The sequence below is a fragment of the Elephantulus edwardii genome, unplaced genomic scaffold (genome assembly GCF_000299155.1).
Source record: "Elephantulus edwardii isolate Elephantulus edwardi_28Jun2011 unplaced genomic scaffold, EleEdw1.0 scaffold00005, whole genome shotgun sequence".
Taxonomy (NCBI): Eukaryota; Metazoa; Chordata; class Mammalia; order Macroscelidea; family Macroscelididae; genus Elephantulus; species Elephantulus edwardii.
In genome coordinates, this window is record NW_006399755.1 from 5,394,074 (window position 1) to 5,414,507 (window position 20,434).

The window sequence follows — 20,434 nt, forward strand, 5'->3', positions numbered from 1 at the left end:
TTGCTGTTGTTAAGTGTGAAGTTGTAGATGACTCGTAATGACCCTTTGAACGAAAGACCTGAACACTTGTATGACTTTCATCCTTTCTCTAGGTTCACAGAGTTTCCCGGGAAAACTATCTTGGAAGTGGATGGCATGCCTGCTTCCCAACTTGTTTTAATTGGGAAGCTCCACTGAACAATGTCCATGGGTAACCATTATTGCATTTGACACTTCCCTGCCATAGTGTGACTCAATGGTGCAAAACAAAAACAATATACACTGACTGGAAATGACTGAGAAGAGACATAAAATAACAAAATATTGATATTTTAGAGAAAATAGGAATTACTGCAAGCAGCATAGTAATGTGGGAAGAACAAAAGAGTACAAAATCAAACAAACCTGTCTTTGTCACTTACTAATTATTTCTTTGAGTAAATTAACAAGTTTTAGCAGCAGCTTTTCCATCTATAAAATGAAGATAAAAGTGTGGAATTGTTCTGTGGCTTTATAAATACTACTTCTTTTTTCTTCAGAGTAAAAACTAATTTTTCCTTTCTTTTCCCTCCTAAAATTCAAGAGATGGAAAAATGGTTCCTAAAAGAAGATTCATAACTTCAGATTTTTTTAAACAAGAACTCATGTTTAATACTGTGATAGGTAATACATTGTTGTATAACTTCTATGGCATCAGTAATATCCTAAGAACATGCCCTCCTCTAAAGATTTGAAATGAAAATACGTATTTTTTTTTTCATGCTGCCTGGTTTTTCTCCAAGTTGCAAAATTTAGATACTGACTTTATTAGATAAAAGTTTTTCCTCAACACTTATCTCAAGGTTGGTTGACATCTCTCGGGATCATCATTACTTCTATATTATAGTCCTGAAAAGAAATATTACCTAACAGATAAAAAGAAATTAAAAGGAATTAAGTAGAAGTATTATGTACATAGTAAGAAATAATTAAAAAAATAAATTACTAAAAGCACAGAATATTTGTACTTTAGTCACCCATCACAGTTTCAAGCAGGAACTGTGACTCAGCACCTGGGTGAAGATATACTTGATAATGGATAGAGTTTAATGGGTATATTGACTGTTCAGGTATTTTCCATAAGCTCTGTATCTCTTAAGTAATTTATGAAATACATTATCCAGTTAATGCTGACTTTCTGAATTACTATTTTTTTTTCCTTCTTGTTGTGCACTGTCAAGTCAGATCTGGCTGGCATAGGAGGAGAATGCCCCTCCTCCTTCTCCAGTGGAGCATATGGTGCCTTGGGGATTGCAGCACAGCTTTCTGGAAGCCACTAAGCCACTAGAGCTCTCTTCCTACCTGTTTTTAATAAAAAGATAGGGATAGAAATTCCATATGAACCAGCTATACCACCACATAGAATATATCCTGAGAAAATGAGAACGGCGGCACAGAGACTTGTACACCAATGTTCACAGCATAACATGGAAACAGCTGAGATGTCCAACCACAAAAGAATGGAGAGAGAAATTATGGTACATTCATTGACACAATGAAATACTATGCAGCATGCAGAAGCAATGATTTTATAAACTACTACCTAACTTGGGAGGGACTGGAGACTATTATGCTGAGTGAACAGTCCTTTATGGACAAATACTGTATAAAATCATTATCATAGAATGAGTATGAGGATCCAGGTGTGGGGTAGAATGGAATCAGAGGCGTGAAGTTGTGTGTGTGTGTGTGTGTGTGTGTGTGTATGTGTGTCTTAATCACAGGGTTGTAAAATTTGATGGGCTGGGAGTGGTGGTGAAAGAAATGGGAAAGTTCCTATGTGAAAAACAAGGTATTCAAACTTTGAAAATAGACCAGTATTTTTTTTTTTAAAAGATAGGTATATATGTGTGTGTATGTATGTATGTATATATACATAACTATAAAACAACAGAATTGATTGCACATGCAAGCAAGATTCTACTGAAGATTATCCAAAAACGACTGGAACAGCACAATCAGCAGAGAACTGCCAGAAGTCCAGGCTGGGTTTAGAAGGATTCGTGGTACTGGGGCTATTATAGCTAATGTTAGATGCATCTTAGCTGAAAGCAGGGAATACCAGAGGAATATCTATCTGTGTTTCATTGATTATGCAAAAGCGTTTGACTGTGTGGTTCATAACAAACTGTGGCTGACTCTGAGAAGAATGGGAATCCGAGAATACTTGATATGCTAAATCGAAACCTATACTTGGATCAAGAGGCAACTGTCAGAACAGAGCAAGGAAATACTGCATGGTTCAAAATTGGGAAGCGCGTATGCCAGGGATGTGTCCTATCTCCATACCTTTTCAACCTGTATGCAGAACAGATTATCCAGGAGGCTGGGCTCTAGGAGGAGAAATGAGGCATCAGGATTGGTGGAAGATCTATCAACAATCTGCGTTATGCAGATGATACAACCCTGCTTGCTGAAACTGAGGAGGACCTGAAGTGCTTGCTGCAGATGGTCAAAGACTGCAGTCTTTAGTATGCACTGAGGCAGCATCAGGATGGATGGTGAAGAGATTGAGATTATTAACAGTTTTAGTTCGTGTGACTCCACAGTTAACACTCTTGGTACCAGCATCCAGGAAATTAAAAGACATACTGTGATGGGAAAGTCTGCTTTTAGGGACCTCTCCAAAATACTGGACAGCAGTGGTGTCTCTCTGGAGAGTAATGTGTGCCTGATACAGGCCATAGTCTTTTCAATCACCTGCTATCTGTGAAAAAGCTGGACTATGACTAGGGAGGATAGAAGGAGAATTGATGCCTTTGAGCTGTGGTCCTGGAGAAGAGTACTGAATATACCATGGACTGTTACAAAAACGAACAGATTCATCCTGGAGAGGGTTAAATCAGGCTGCTCTTTGGAGGCAAGGATTCTGAAACTTCATCTAACATACTTTGGACATGTTGCAAGGAGGGACCAGTCCTTGGAGAGGGATGTCTTGCTTGGGAGGGTGGAGGGACAGTATAGGAGAGGAAGATCCTCTATGAGGTGGACTGATATGCTGACTGGGGTAATCGGGATGGGTGTATTGGAGACAGTGAGATTGGCACAGGATAGAGCAGAGTTTAGGGCTGTTGTATACAGAGTCACTATGAGTCGCAAGTGACTCGATGGCACATAACAACAACAACAACATATATGTATATACGACTCCACAGCACATACCAACAACCTATATGTATGTGGGAGGGGGAACAAAAAGGATTATTAAAACCTAAGCTCCCTAAAGAATTATCATTACTGGGAAAAAAGGATTTAATACAAAGACCTCTGCTTTTACAGGGGACAGATGTGAACTGTTTAAAAAAAATCCACCTACAAAACAACAGAAAGTAATCACTGATTCCAATATGTAAAGTCAGGGATCTCTCAGTGCTAAAGAGTAACAATGTCAGTCTAAAGAATAATGTGTGTCTGATCTAGGCCATTATCTTCTCAATTGCTTGTAATGCATCTGAGAGCTGGACAATGACTACGGATGACAGAAGAATTGATGTTTTGAGTTGTGGTGCTGGAGAAGAGTAATGAACATACTATGGGCTGACAAGAAAACAAATAGTTCTGTCCTGGAGAGGGTGAATCCATATTGCACCTTGGGGCAAAATTTTGAAATTCTGTCTTACATACTTTCAGTATGTTGCCAGGAGGCACCAGTCTTTGGAGAAGGACATCATGCTTGGCGGAGTTGGGAAGTGGGGCGGGGAAAGGATCAGCACAGGAAAGGAAGACCCGGAATAAGAAGGACTCACAGACTCACTACAGCAATACGTGCAGGTTGTGTCAGAGATGATGAGGTTGGCTGAGGGTAGGGCAAGGTTCAGAGCCACTGTTCTTTGGGGTTGTAATCAACATGATGGCATATAACAACAACGACGACGATGACAACTATCAAATAGAAAAGCATGCAGTAAAATCTTCATTAAAATTCAATGCCAGGAATCTTGACATGGACTATTTGGTTTATTTTATTCAGATTATGAGGACTATAAATTGTAGTCTCAAAAAAAAAAAATTGTAGTCTCATTGTTGTTGAGCTGGATTTGACTCATGGTTGACCTTCCATTGGGTTTTCAATGCTGTAAATCACATGAGAGGAAGTTCTGGAGGCCTCTGGTAGTAGCCTAAGTGGTAAGAAGTTACACTGCAATCTCAAAGGCACATGGTTAGAATTCATAAGCTGCTCTGAGGGAGAAGGATGGGCAGTCTCCTCCTATGCAAGTTACTCCCTCTGAAAACCTGCTGCAAGGTCAGCTATAAACTGGTTACAGTTAACTAATGTCACATAACAACAAAGCACCTGGATAGAGACTGTTCAACTCTCTCTCTCAAAGCTACTGGTGGATTTGAACCACCAGTGAGGGCTGCAGTGCAACTCCCTACAGAGAGTGATATCAGAGTTTTAACAGTAACTCACACATAGCAGAAACTCAACAAATACAGATAAAATGTTTAGGTGTATAAATATATATATGTCTAGCACATTTCCTTTTTTTGCTGTAAATATTTACAGAACTAATTTTACTGTTCAGATACTAAACTTAAGTGTTCCTAAATGATCATGAATTTCTCACTTTTATTTAGTTCTGCTTTTGTTTTTGTATTTTTATATTATATTTGCTCTTATAGTCATCACATCTATTTTTATTGTACAAATCAAAACAATTATAATTATAAATACAAAACAACAACAAAAAAGAAAACATTATGTAAGTGAAAGTAAAGAGAGCAAGAATAAAATTGGGATAATTTTTCCAAATTAAAGCACAGTTAAATATGGGTTACATCTAAAAATCAAGAAAATAAAAACCCTCACTAGAACAAATGCAATATTGCGTTAGATGGAGAAAAGATTAAAGCTGTCAACGATTTCATTTTTCTTGAATCCACAATCAATATACATGACAAAAGCAATCAAGAAGTCAAAAAAATTGGAAAAATCTACTGTCAGCATCTCTCCAGAATACAAATGAACAATAAAATCAGTTTATCTAGTAAAGTGCATCTGATCTGAGCCTTGATCTTTTCAATTACTTGCAAAGTTGGACAATGAATAAAGACATTAAGAATTAATGCCTTTGAAAATAATGTTAGAGAAGAAGAGTACTGACTGGAAGAGATTCGTATTTATTCCCATTCCAGGTGGTCAGACAGAATGTGGAAATTATCAAATGGTATCACTAATACCATATGCAAGCAAAAATCTGCTGAAGATTATCTAAAAACAACCTCATTTATAAAGGCAACAATTAACCTTTTCACTTCTGATTCTTCTTTTCTTAAAAAACTTTATTTTTATGTACACCCATGTTTATCGTGGCTTTGCTCACAATAGCAAGGATTTGGAAACAACTCAGGTGCCCATTAACAAATGAATGTATAGAGAAGCTGTGGTATATTCACACAATGGAATACTACACTGCACTGAAAAACAAGGAACTCATGCAGTATTACTCAAAATGGGTGACCCTGGAGGAAATTAGACATTATCTCTGACTGAAATATCTCAGTCACAAAAAGGCAAATACTGCATGGTGCCACTGTTGTAGAATGGGACTGACCTCAGGGTTGGGATAAGACTGAAAAAAACTAGATAAATTATGTATAATGCATTGAAACAGATGAGGGAGAGAATAATTTAAAACCGATATATGATAGGGTATTAAGGTTATTACAAGAGTTCAGAATTAAGGTTGCATAGTGGAGTATACTGGGGCAGTGGGAGGGGTGCGGGGGGTTTGTATACCAAAGAAGGAATTTTTCTATTGCTTTTCAAAGAGAGGCGTGAACTGGGTGGGGAGGGCTGGGCACAGAGAAAAGTGCAACAATGAATGAACATCCAAAATCTCTGTAAATGTCCATTAAAATTAATAAAATAAAATTTTTAAAAATGTTAATAAAAAAATTTATTACTTTTGTGTGCATGTACTGTCAAATCAAATCTGACTGGTATAGGAGGAGGTTGCCTCTCCTCCAGCAGAAGATCTGGTGGATTCAAACTGCATACCTCTGGGATTGCAGTACAGCTTCTTGCCACTAGGCTACCAGAGCTCCCTACACTCCTGTTTCATAATACCTACTGTCATCAAGTCCTTTCCAACTCATATTGACCCTGTGGACAAAGTGTTCCATATGTTTCACAAGATTGTAAATCCTTAAAGAAGTAGACGGTCACACTTTTCTCTTCCAGAGCAGATGGCTGTGTTGTTAGTTCTAGCTATGCTATTATTAATATGACTAAAGAGGGGAACCCCTCTCTGCTGTACTTTCCACTCAGAAAATGAGATCAGAACCATAATCTGCACAAACTCATTGTTAAAATTAATTTGTTTCCAAGTATAGCAAAAATTAAGTGTTCCCTATATTTACCTATGTTACTTTATTTGCTTTATACCAGATATTTATGAAACTGTGGCTGTGGCACAGCTAAATCATAAACTATTTGAGATGATTCTCATTTCAGTAGTACTCCAAAGGTTCAACTTCTTGATGGCTAATTTATTTATCAAACTTAACCCACATTTTCTTTATCTTATCCTAAAGAATACCTTGAGATATCTCATCTTGTGTCTTTTTGAAATGCAGATAGCATACATAGTTGGAGTTCTCTGTTGCTGTGTTGTTCCAGTAGTTTTTTGGATAACCTTCAGTAGAATCTTGCTTGCATGGTATATCAGTGATACTGTTTGATAATTTCCACACTCTGTCCAATCACCTTTCTTTGGAATGGGAATATAGATCTCTTAACAGTTAGTTGGCTAGGTGGTTGTCATCCAGATTTCATGGCACAACTTGGTTAGCACATCCAGTGGCACTAGAAATATTATAGCTAATGTCAGATGGATCTTGGCTAAAAGCAGAGAGTACCAGAGGAATTTCTATCTGTGTCTCATTGACTATGCAAAGGCATTTGACTGTGTGGATCACAACAAACTGTGGCTGACTCTGAGAAGAATGGAAATCCCAGAAACTTGATCCCGCTTATGTAAAACCTATACTTGGACCAGGAGGCAGTCTTCAGAAAAGAGCAAGGAAACACTGCATGGTTCAAAATTAGGGAGGGTGTGCATCAAGGATATGTCCTATCTCCATATCTTTTCAATTTATATGCAGAACAGATTATCTGGGGGGCTTGGCTCTCTATGAGGAGAAGTGTGGCATGAGGACTGAAGGTAGACTCATCAATAACCTGCGTTATGCAGATGAAACAACCCTGCTTGCTGAAACTGAGGAGGACCTGAAGTGCTTGTGGCAGAAGGTCAAGAACTGCAGCTTTCAATGTTGATTGAAGCTCAACATCAAGATAAATTGCATTGGGAAAGTCTATGGTTAGAGATCTCTCTAAAGTACTGAAGGGGAACGATGTCAGTCTGAAGACTAAGGTGTGCCTGATGCAAGCCATGGCCTTTCCAATTACTTGCTATGTACTGGAAAGCTGGACAATGACTAGGGATGATAGAAGGAGAGTTGATGCCTTTGTGTTGTGGTGTTGGAGAAGAGTACTGAATATATCATAGACTGCTAGAAGAACAAACAAGTTTGTTCTGGAGAGGCTGAAGCCAATCTGCTCCTAGGAGGCAAGGATCCGTCCCTGGAGATGGAGGTCATTCTTGGGACAGTACAGGGAAAGCACAGGAGAAGATGACCCTCAATGAGATGGAGAGATTCACTCACTGGGGTAATGGGGGTAGGTGTGTGGGAGAGAGTAAGATTGGCAAGGGATAGAGCAGGGTTTAGGGCTGTTGTACATAGGGTTGCTATGAATCGCAGGCGACTCTACATACAGAATAACAACAACAGCAACAACATGATTTCTTAGCCTGACAACTTCATAGTTCGTTGCAGGAGTGGCATCCACTTCCTAAACAGCATGCCTCCAGAATCTTTATGAACGCTGATAAATGTCGGTGGTTGTAGAGGGGCTTCAGGCCTTTTGTTCATCGGCTCGCTATGAATTGTGCTTGACTTGAAGGCAATCAATAACAACAACAGGAAGTGTTATAAACCATTTGTCTAAATGACTTTTCTCTATTTCTAAATTCACCAGTCTTCCTTTTATAAAGAAAAAAAAAACCCACAGTATTTGCTTATTGTAAAATCAAGCATAGACGGCTTGGGTTGGGACACCTAGCTTCCACTAACTCCAAGTGTAGAAATCCCCATAAAAAAATACAAAACCAATTACTATGAGGTCAGACATGCCTTTCACACCTTCTATTAATTCTAACACCAACTGTCCTTTCCCATAGCTATATTGCTCTACTGCTAGGTCTGACAGTCTGTTAAAATGGCCTCATAAAATTCACAATACAATTATGAGGTTTATCTAGGTAGTGACAGGTTACAAGTATAAAGTACTCCTAATTCTTCAGTCAAAACAGCTTCTTCTTGGAGAGGGTCCAGACAGAGTGCTCTTTGAAGGCAAGGATAATGAGGCTTCACCTCAACACTTTGGGTATACTGGTAGGTGGGACATGAAGCTTGGAAAGGTAAGGGCTGGCAAAAGAGGGAAAGACCCTCAATGAGGTGGTCTGACACAGTGACTGTCGCAAAGGGCTCTAGTGTATCAGGAAGTGTGAAGACGGTACAGGACAGGATAGGGTTCAGATCCACTGCTCATAGGATCGCTATGAGCTATACTCGACTCAAGGGCACCTAACAAAAACAACAACAACATCCATAACAAAGATTCTCACTACTGGGCCAACTGACAGATCATGACAGATGAAGAAGAGATTGTTAAAAATGTCAATGTGTTTGGTTCTATGATCAACACTCTTGGCACCAGCAAGTAAGAAATCAAAAGACAAATTCCTTGGGGAAAATCTGCTGTCAAGGACCTCTCAAGAACACTGAACAACAACAGTGTCAGTCTGGAGACTTAGGTGCACCTGATCCAGGAAATGGTTTTAGCAATTACTTGCTGCATAGAGAGCTGGATAATGAATATGAACATGACAGAAAAAGAATTGATGCCTTTAAATTTTTGGTGTTGGAGAACAGTACTGAACATATCATAGACTGCCAAGAGAACAAACATGTCTGTCCTAGAGAGAGTGAAACCAAATATTCCTTGGAGGCAAGGATTGTCTTTTATCCTTTTATTTTATACTAGTTTGCCTAGAAAGTTCATATACATTGTGTTTTACACTATTCATTCACACTGTATTCCATAAAATCATTCCCAATCATTATGTTTTATACAATTAATCACCATTGGACTATGCCCACCATTACTCTGTCTTTTCAGGTCTCGGTCAGAACGTTCCCATTTCCTTTACTCCATCCTTCCATGCAAACCTGTAATTTTGCCCCTACCTATCCTCATCACTCTGTTCCTATCTCCATACGTGTTTTACTACTTTTCTTTTTTTTTGGCATTTCTTTTCTTTTTAATATAATACCAACAATAGGATTTCTTAGGGCAGGAAGGTGGAGAGTAGGAGAGGCAAAGAATATTACAATACTACCAAATAAGTCCAGGTTTTAGCCCAACAGTTCCAATCCACAACTTAGTCCAGGCTCTGGTTTCAGTTTAGCAAGGAGCTTTCCCTTCCATCATCAAAGGCAAGACAGCAAAATCTACCTGTGAGCTTGGCATTTCTTTTTTTTTTTTTTTTATTATTATTAATTTCCATGAACATCTACAAAGATTTTGGAATTCCATTCATTCATTGTTGCACTTTTCTCCCTGCCCACCCCCACCCCCAGTTCGCTCCTCTCCTTGAAAAGCAAAAGAAATTCCTTCATTGGTACACAATCTCCCCTGCACACCCCCACCCCAAGTATACTCCACTCTGCAACCCTCATTCAGGACTCTTAAGATAATCATAATGCCACCACCTTACCTCTGTAACTTGATTTGTGCCACTATTAGAACCTCTACTCAGAATATTATTGCTTTTCAATTTTTGACTCATGCACTTTTAACTTGTTAGTTAAATTTGTATCTTCTGGGCTGCAACACTTCCATGATCCATGTTCAAGGATATGAACATGTACGGCTAAGCACAATTGATAACAGTGCATCTAAATTCCAAAATCAATCTCCATAATAGTCTATGTGTTTCCTACTGCCAAGGGGGCCCTTTAGAGTAGTGAGAGAAGACATTCACCCTGAAACCCACAGCATCCCTTTTCAGCAGGAAGTAGCTAAGAGAATACACCATCCCCTTTTCCTTATGAATCAGGGTGAAGTCTCTCTCAAGGAGGAGTGATAGGGAATGGCAAGGGACACACTGACAAAGGAGATTAATCAGAACTGGCTTTGACAAGCACTGTGGCATTTGGACAAGAACAAACTGGGAGGAGGGTAAAGAGAATAGTGCAACAATGAATGAGTGGAAGCCCAAAATCTCTGTAAATGTTTATGAAAATTAATAAAATATAATTATAGAAAAAAAAACCCCAAAAATAAGGAAACAAACAAAAAAAAAGAACTGGCTTTGACAAGCACTGTGGCAATTGGGCAATTAAAACAGACATGGGGGGGAGAAGAACAAACTGGGGATAAGGGTGGAGAAAACAGTGCAACAATGAATGAATGAAAACTCAAAATCTCTGTAAATGTTCATTAAAACTAATAAAATTTAATAAAAAAAATAATCATAATGCCCTAAAATATATTACTTTTAAACTATTCTCTCCCTCTTCAGCTTCAATGCAGTAAACATAATTTATCCAGTTTTTCCTCAGTCTTACCCCCACCCCGATGTCAGCCTCATTCTACGACAGTGGCACCATATAATATTTGTCCTTTTGTGACTGAGTTAGTTCACTCAGCATTATGCTCTCCAGTCTCTCCCAAGTTACATAATGTTTCTCAAAATCATTGCTCCTGTGCGCTGCATAGTATTCCATTGTGTGAATGCACAATTTCTCAATCCATTCAATTGTGGTTAGACATCTGGGCTGTTTTGGAGAAACAATGCTGCTATTGACATTGGTGTATAAATTTCCATTTGAGTCTCACTTCAGATTTCCTTGGGGTATATTCCTAGTCCTGCAAAAAGGATGTAAATCATATAAGCATTGAGGACTTTCATTCATAGGGTTGCTGTAAGTTGCCTACGACTTGACAGCACAGAGAGAGATCTGTTGGCCTAGTGGAGAGAAAGTGATGGTACCAAGTCAAAGGTGGCTGACTTTTAATCCGTGGCCCTCAGGCCTGTTTTTCATTGTTTTGATCAAGCATCCTTCTAGGTTGCATAGCCCTGGTGTGTCCACTTGCTGTACAGAGGTAACTTGTGGATGCTGTGAAGCTCAACACTATGACACTGATGTGTCAAATGCATTAATGGTTACCTATGGCAGACAGTGTTTGGTGGAACTGCCCGATTAAAACAAGCTTGGAAGCAGGCGTGACATCCACTTCCGTAATAGCTTGCATCCAGAAATCCAATGAATCTGGAGAAAGGATGAAAAGTCACACAAGCGTGGACTTTCGTTCATTGAGTTGCTATGATTCACCTACGAGTTGTGGGCACTTAACAACAACAACAACATATTCCTAGTAGTGCAATAACTGGATCATATGGAGTTTCTTTTTCTTTTTTTTTTTTTTTCTGGATCATATGGAGTTTCTTTTTCTTTTTTTTTTTTTTTCATATGGAGTTTCTATATTCAACTTTTTGAGGAAATGGCAAACTGAGTTCCAGGGTGGTTGTACCATTTTATACTCCTATCTAAAGTGTATGAGAGTTCCACCTCTCCACTTTCTCTCTAAAATTTATTGTTTGTTGCCCTGCTAAACTTTTCCATTGCTACTGGTATGAGATGGTATCTCGTTTTGGTTTTACTTTGCATTTCTTTTTTTTTGCCAATAATTTTGAGCATTTCTTTATGTGTCTGTTAGCCATCCAAATGTCTTCCTCCGTGAAAAGTCCATGCCATTTGCCAATTTTGTAATTGGATTATTGGTCTTTTTCTTTTGGAGGCCCAGGAGTATTCTGCAAACTTTTGTTATGAGACCCTTGTCTGAGATGGTATTACCAAATGTTTTTCCCCTTTTTGGAAAACTGTTTTTGACATGCAGAGATTTAATCTTTAGAAAGTCCCACTCATAAATGTTATCCTCTTTAGATTGTGTATTTCTGGCTGTATTTGTAAGCTTCTTTATACCTCAGACTAAATCTTCAAGGCTTGGTCTCGTAGTTTGTCTCTTAGGAACTTTATGGTTTGGGGCTTTATTCCCAAATGTCTGATCTATCTTAAGTTGTTTTTTGTGTATGGTTTGAGATGTGGATCCTATTTCAGCTTTCTGTAGTTTTTCCAGCATCATTTGTTGAAGAAGTTGTCATTTTCTCATTTGATAGGTTTTATTTCCGTGTCAGATAGCTGTTGCCCAATTATTTCCCAATTTTAAAACATACTATACAGCTACAGTAATAAAAATAGCCTGACAAAGGTATAACAATACCACCAAATACTACACCAATGGAATAGAATTCAGAGCCAAGAAATAAACCCATACATCAATTGTCAAGTGATATTTGACAAGGGTGCTAAGTCCATTTAGTGGGGAATGAAGGGATTCTTCAGTAAAAGACCCAGGGAAAATTGGATTTCCACATGCAGAAAATTGGATTTTCATGCCTCACACCATACACAAAAACCAAGGAAGTGATAATGATGGACCTCTATAGAGGACAAGGAGGGAAAAAAAGGTTGGAGACAAGGATGGTTAGGTAGGGGGGAGAAAGTGGCAAAGTCAATACAAGGGAGCACACAACGAGATAAAAAAAACTCTATCTATGACATCTGAGCAAATGAGTTTGTATGGCAAGAAATGATGGTCAGATTAACAGTTTAAAATTGAAACACATGAGGCAGTATTATTTCTACTGATAACCATATAAAAATGTGGTAAAGAAGAAAAATTATCTGGATTTGGGAACGTTTAGGAACTGAAGAATTGCCAAGATTGATGACCGAAAGAAAGATAACAATCAAGGTCTTATTCGTGAGGAATAAAAATTGGGGCAGAAAGGGGAATGCCTTTAATATGCAGAATCTGAACCCCAAAGTATCTTGCCAACATCTGTATTACTACAGAATGGCAGAAACCTGATTTAAGAACGACTCAAGACCAGGTAAGGAGTTTCAGTTGACTCTTTTTGAGTTCAACAGAAGTCACAAAAAAATTCCAAAACAGAACTGTGCATTGCATCAAACAGAACATCTGGGGAGCACTAAGCACAATTTTAAGGAAGGAGCTAGGACAATATATTTTTACCAAAGAATAGTAGAAAGAACTAAACATGCTTAGAAAGAAAAGGAAGACAATTAGGTCAAATGAGATGGCTAAGGGCTAAAGTGATAAAGGGCTGTAATGTAGAAGAAAAGTTTTGCTCACTACAGGTAATCAGAAGGCCAGAACTCAAAGAGAGAAAATTTGCAAAAAACAGTCTAAAAGCATCAACACTGTAGACAAGGCTTTTCTACTTTCTACCTTTTAACACACACTTACACACTCTTCAGCCACTGCTGTTGAGATGATTCTCAGTCTTATCCAATGCCAGAATTCAAAGACATTGATCCTTATTCACTGTCCAAATTTCAGACGCATAGGGAGCAATTGAAAGACCATGGTTTCGATCAGGCACAATTTAAGTCTAAAATGACATTCATGCTTATTAGCACTTGGAGAAGGCCTTGTCAGCAAATTTCCCCACTATAACACATCTTTTGATTTCTTGATGGTGGAAACAATATATCCCCAAAGGGCTTTGGAAGTAGTAATTATTCAATAAAATTTTGTGGCTAAATCTTTCACAATGAAAAGAGAGTGGAGAAGTGTGTGTGTTTGTGTGCTGTGTGTGTGTATGTTGTTGTTATGTGTAGTCGACCCTATGTACAACAGTCCTAAACCCTACTCTATCCTGTGCCAATCTCACTGCCTAGTCAGCAAATCAATCCACCTCACAGAGGGTCTTCCACTCCTGTGCTGTTCCTCCACCCTCCCAAGCAATGTCCAAGGACTGGACCCTACTTGTAACATGTCCAAAGTATGTCAGACAAAGTTTCAGAATCCTTGCCTCCAAGGAGCAGCTTGATTTAACCCTCTCCAGGATGAATCTGTTTGTTTTTGTAACATTCCATGATATATTCAATACTCTTCTCCAGGACCACAGCTCAAAGGTATCAATTCTCCTTCTATCCTCCCTAGTCATTGTCCAGCTCTTTCACAGATAGTAGGTGATTGCAAAGACCATGGCCTATATCAGGCACACCTTAGTTTCCAGAGAGACACCACTGCTGTCCAGTATTTTGGAGAGGTCCCTAACAGCAGACTTTCCCATCGCAGTATGTCTTTTAATTTTCTGGATGCTGGTATCAAGAGTGTTAACTGTGGAGTCAAGCCATCTAAAACTTAATAATCTCAATCTCTTCACCATCCATCCTGATGCTGCCAATTGGCCCAGTGGTGGGAATCTTCGTCTTCTTGGATTTGGGCCTCAATGCATACTGAAGACTGCAGTCTTTGACCACCTGCAGCAAGCACTTCAGGTCCTCCTCAGTTTCAGCAAGCAGGGTTGTATCATCTGCATAACGCAGATTGTTGATAGATCTTCCACCAATCCTGATGTTGCATTTTTCCTCCTAGAGCCCAGCCTCCCGGATAATCTGCTCTGCATACAGGTTGAAAAGGTATGGAGACAGGACACATCCCAGGCATACGCGCTTCCCAATTTTGAACCATGCAGTGTTTCCTTGCTCTGTTCTGACAACTGCCTCTTGGTCCAAGTATAGGTTTCGCATTAGCATGATCAAGTGTTCTAGGATTCCCACTCTTCTCAGAGTTAGCCACAGTTTTTTGTGATCCACACAGTCAAATGCCTTTTCATAATCAATGAAACACAGAGAGACATTCCTCTGGTACTTCCTACTTTGAGCCAAGATCCATCTAACATTAGCTATCATATCGCTAGTACCATGACCCCTTCTAAATCCAGCCTGTACTTCTGGCAGTTCTCTGTTGATATGCTGTTCCAGTCATTTTTGGATAATCTTCAGCAGAATCTTGCTTGCATGTGAAATCAATGATGTTGGCTGATAATTTCCACACTCTGTTCAGTCACCTTTATATACACTTATATATTTATTTACTATAAATATTTATTATATATTCATATTTATTATATATACTTATTATACACACACACACACTTATAAATCCAGTTGTTCTTTGATGGACATCTGTGTCGTTTCCATCTTCTGGGTATTGTGAATAACACTGCTATGAACATCAGTATGAAATAGAGATTTACTATGAAAATCTTTACTTGTACCCTAGTCCTATTTCTCTTGGGTATACTCCTATCAATAGACTAGCTGGTTCATACGGAATTTCTGTATTGAACTTTTTTGATGAAATGCCAAACTGCCTTCCAGAGTGGTTGTACCATTATACAACCTCACCAACAGTGCATGAGAGTTCTGGTCTTTCTACATCCTCTCTAACATTCTCGGCTTGCTGTACTGTTGTGCCTCTTCCACTGGGGTGAGTTCATTTCTCATTGTGGTTTTGTTCTGCATCTCTCTGATTGCCAGTGACTCTGAGTATTTCTTCATGTGCATTTTGGCCTTCTGAATGTCTATGAAAATTTTGCCACATCTTCTGCCTTTTCTGTAATTGGATTACTGTTTTTTTCTTGTGGAGGCCTTGTAATATTTTTGTAACCTTTTGTTATGCAACCCTTGTCTGATATAGTATTGTCAAATGTTTTTTCAGTGTCAGTAGTTATTCTTCCCCCACCTTATCTGAAAGAGTTTTTGATGTGGATAGGATTTAATCTTTAGAAGTTCCCATTCATTAATGTTATCTACTATTGGTTGTGTAGGTAATGTATTCTTTTGGCATGTTGTCAAGAGGTCTAGTCCTCAGTAAAGGACATCATACTGATGAAGGTGCAGAATCAGCGAAAGAGAATAAGACCCTCAAGAAGATGAACTGACACAGTGACTATCACAATAGGCTTGACTGTAACAGAGGTCATGAGGCTGGTGGAGGATAAGGCAGTGTTCAGAGCTGCTGAACACAGAGTGGCTATGTGTCAGCAGATTCATGCTATGCAACCATAAAGGATGAGTTTTCCTAATACATCCAGCTGGGATATTGCTAACTAAATGGTCAGCTTATTAATTAGCATTTATTTTGAAAATGAAATCTTGCTTTAATTTCTACTTTTCTGTTTAAACAATTATATCAAGTCATCAGAAAATTGTAGAATTGTAGAGATAAAGGATCAAAAGTCTCAAGTAAAATACATTGGTCTCTCCTTTTATGGAGGAGAGAAAAAAGAAATGGAAATATTATAGTTGTTGTAATATCACCTGCTCTTCTACTATCAGTCTTACTTAGCATTACTTCTACACCGCTGTACATTTTAAGATTAATATCTATCATCAGGGTTGGGGTGATACTGAGAAAGACTGGACAAATTATGTATATTGCATTGGAACAGAAAAGGGAGTTGTTGTTATGTGCCGTCAAGTTGCTTGTGACTTTTAACAACCCTATGTACAACAGCCCTAAACCCTGCTCTATCCCGTGCCAATCGCACTGCCTCTGACACACCCATCCTGATTACCCCCGTCACTGAATCAATCCACCTCATAGAGGGTCTTCCCCTCCTGCCCTGTCCCTCCACTCTCCCAAGCATGATGTCCCTCTCCAAGGACCTGTCCCTCCTTACAACATGTCCAAAGTACGTCAGACGAAGCCCCAGAATCCTTGCCTCTAAGGAGTAGCCTGGTTTAACCCTCTCTAGGATGAATCTGTTTTTTTCTTGACAGTTCATGGTACACTCAATACTCTTCTCCAGCACCATAGCTCAACGGGAGAGAACTGTTTAAAAGCGAGATATGATTGGGTATTATGGTCATGACAAGAGTCCAGACTGAAGGCTGCATAGATAGGGGAGTGTACTCAGTGAGGGGGGGAGATTGTATACCAATGAAAGAATTTTTCTTTTACTTTTCAAAGAGAACAGCAAACTGGGGGAAAGGGGTGGGCAGGAAGAAAAAGGCAACAATGAGTGAATGGAAATCCAAAGTCTCTGTACACGTTCATTAAAATTAATAATAAAAAATTAAAATAAAAAAAGAGAAAAAAGATTAATGTCTCTCTACTTAAACATTGTTGTGCTAAGATCATTCTCTCCAAATGGTAACCTGATTATATCTAACTGTGAACAGGGTTTTCTTTAAGAGCTGATTAGAAACTTAATTTGTATTTATATTCCCTAGTGATCTCTGGTTGTGTGGTAAGGAGCTGTGCTGCTAACCCAAAGGTTGAACCTCTCTAGTGGCCCAAATTCACCAACAAGTCTAAGGGAGAATGATGTATAATATCCTCTGGTTTCATTTACAGCTTCAGAAATAGTTGTCTACGAGTTAGTTCTAACTCAATGGCAGTAAGAGGGATATATCTTCTATAATAGTCACATAATAAAGTTTGCTGATGTGGTTGTTGGGCAGATTGTTTAAAAGATAATCAGAAACTCCATTATCCCATCTGGATGTAGGACTGAGCAAATAATGTCTGAGATTGGGGTACATAAGGACAAATGCAGAGAAGACTGAAGTTGTCAATGATTTCATTTTACCTGGATACACAATCAACACCTATGGCAACTGCAGTCAAGAAATCAAATGGCAGGCTAAGGTGTGCTTAACGCAAGCCATGATATTTTCAATTGCTTCACAAGCATGTGAATGTTGGACAATATAGAGACCAAAGTAGAACTGATACTTTTGAATTATGGTGTTGGCAAAGAATATTGAATACTCCAGAGACTTCAAAAAGAAGAAACAAGTATGTCATGCTGCCAGAGTACTCCTTAGAAGGAATGACTATGAGATTTTATCACTATATATTGTTCAGCATATTTTTAAGATGGGTAAGTCTTTAGTAAAGGACATCATGCTTAGAAAGGGAGAGGAAGACCCTCAATGAGATGAGCCATTAAAATGAGAGATCATGAGGAAAGAGAAACATTGAACATTTCAATTTGTTGTGTATAAGGTCCCTATGAGTGAGTCAACTCAACAGCACCTGAAAACAGACTGGTACATTACACAATCAAAATCACTGAGCAGTAAAGCATCTTTGCAGATTGACAGTAAAACACTCAGAAATTAGTTCCAAGTTTTCATGTCTCATTTAACTTTATAGAATTAATGTTTCATTCATATAATCTCTATTTTACTGTTGGTGTTTATGGAAAAAGAAGAATATGCAATCAACTTGAATGGCACATGTCATATGATTTAAAACAATGTATCCAGAAACAATTATAGATGTGAAAAATTATTAATACAGAGTAACTAGAAAATGAAATTTTTAGGAGAAATTCTGAATTTCAGGCAAGAAGAAAAGCAACAGAGATAAGGGGATATGCTAAAAATAACCAAACAATAAAAGATACTTATTTTAGCAATATTCTTACAATTTGTTGCAATTGATAACTCAAATTTTAAAAATATAAATTAAAAATATTAAACTTTATAATAACTAGATTTCTATTTCTGGCAGACATATTTACATAAGCCATCATGTTGTAAAACACAAAGATAATCACCTATAAGGAGAGAATATTTGTACATAGCTATGCTATATATAAGTACACCACTGGAAGTTAAAGATAGGAGTCCAGAAGAAATAATGGGTAAAGACACGGTATAAAGCCAACTTTATACATCTTAAAAAGATGTTGCTTCTTTTAATTCTTTGACTCTCACAATCCAGATCTCTTATCTAAAATATTCAGAACACCTAGTGCTTAGGAAAATTATCAAAAAGGATTAATTAAATATAGGAAAATTCGAGTACATGAGGATAATATTTTTTGATACAATGATGTACTTGTATATTAGTTTGTCAACAGTTTCACCTTTTCATTGCTTTTTTTACCAAATAGACAACTATCTGACAACTGCAACAGATTTAAATGTACATTTCCTAAATATTCTAAGTCAGATTAATGTAAAAAAAAAGAATTTGCTTATTCATTTTTTTCTTATACAATGCTCTAATTAGGAGGCATTGTGTGTACCATTAGAAAGTGATGCTTATAGTTCTAAGAGATAGTAAGTAATCAAATCAGATTTTTAAAAAAAGTATGCTTGTAAAAATAATTTAAAATTAGTAATTTAAAATTATTTCTAAGAACATTTCTAAAAGGATAATATTTGATTTTTAAAGAGTAAAGAACGTATTATAAACAATTTAGCCATCTTCTATACAGATTAGTTTGTTCTCAATTGAAAGAGGCCATCACCTTTTATCCTTTCTCCCTTTCCCTTCTTTTTAGTACTGTTAGGAAACTATTCACAAGTGCACCCTTGGACAATGCTGAGTAGTAATTATGACTTGCTGACAAAAAGATATGAACAATTACTGAGCCCATTTTGAAACCCTACACTAATAAAGTCATTAGATGCTGCCCTTGCCATGATCCTACTAAAAGCTTCTGAAGTTACAAGAACACACGGCATTGTTTGCAGGGACAATTGCTTCTGGCAGAACGCAAACCTTGGGTTAAACCATGCTGCAAATTGATCTTGACATTCTGTTAAGACTGCCACTAAAAATCAAAAGCAGAGGAGAAAAGGAGAAAATGAGTGGATAGGATGTAATCATGGAACAGGAGGGGTTCCTCCTCACCTTCTCTCCTCCCTCTTCACAAAATAAACCAGGGAGAAAATGACAAACTCTCCTGGTGTTTTGGAACCTTTATTTTAAAGCATTAATTAAGCCCTTGACCTGAGATGTTTAGGATGGCAATACATTTCCTTTAAAAGTACTAGAAGGAAAATTGTGCACTAAGGGAATAAAGACATTTGGGGAAAACTGTATGAAAATCTGGCTTGAAGACTCTCCGGATGCCTTAGTATCCTGACGACAGCATGTCCATATGCTTTATTAGCTACATCAACAGAATCCCTATTTGATCCTATGGTAGCAGTTGGAAATGAATACTACTTGTGTATCTCATGTGGAACGCAAACTTAACTTGTGTTACATATATATTTATTGGCTTACACGGATGTACACTTTTAAAAGTACTGTGGTCAGCTGGGCTTCTGTAAGATATAAACTACTGAGTAGTTTGGAATTAAGGGTTAGTCACTGTGACTGTGGCTAATTACTAAGGTGGAAAGTGCAAGTGAAGAAGAGAGTCGGCTGATATTAAGTACTTTAAGTCAATTAAGTTTTGTCAAAGATTAAGTAATGTGGAAAACTATTACTTGAACATTAAGACTGGAACAAGCACCTGTCAGCAAAACATTGGAACTTTACAGTGATGTAAAATATTGTCCAAGGGCCTTAAATTCAAAAGTTCCCACAGAAAGGCAACAGAGCGTGTCTAGGGATATTGGTACTGTGCATGCAGAATTTAATACTATATATATATAT

General features: G+C 37.9%; 1 protein-coding gene across 1 annotated transcript in view; it reads right to left on the minus strand.

The window, feature by feature from the left end:
* FAF1 (Fas (TNFRSF6) associated factor 1) overlaps positions 1–20,434 on the minus strand; it is a 548,275-nt gene that overhangs the window by 146,860 nt on the left and 380,981 nt on the right. The window lies entirely within an intron of this gene.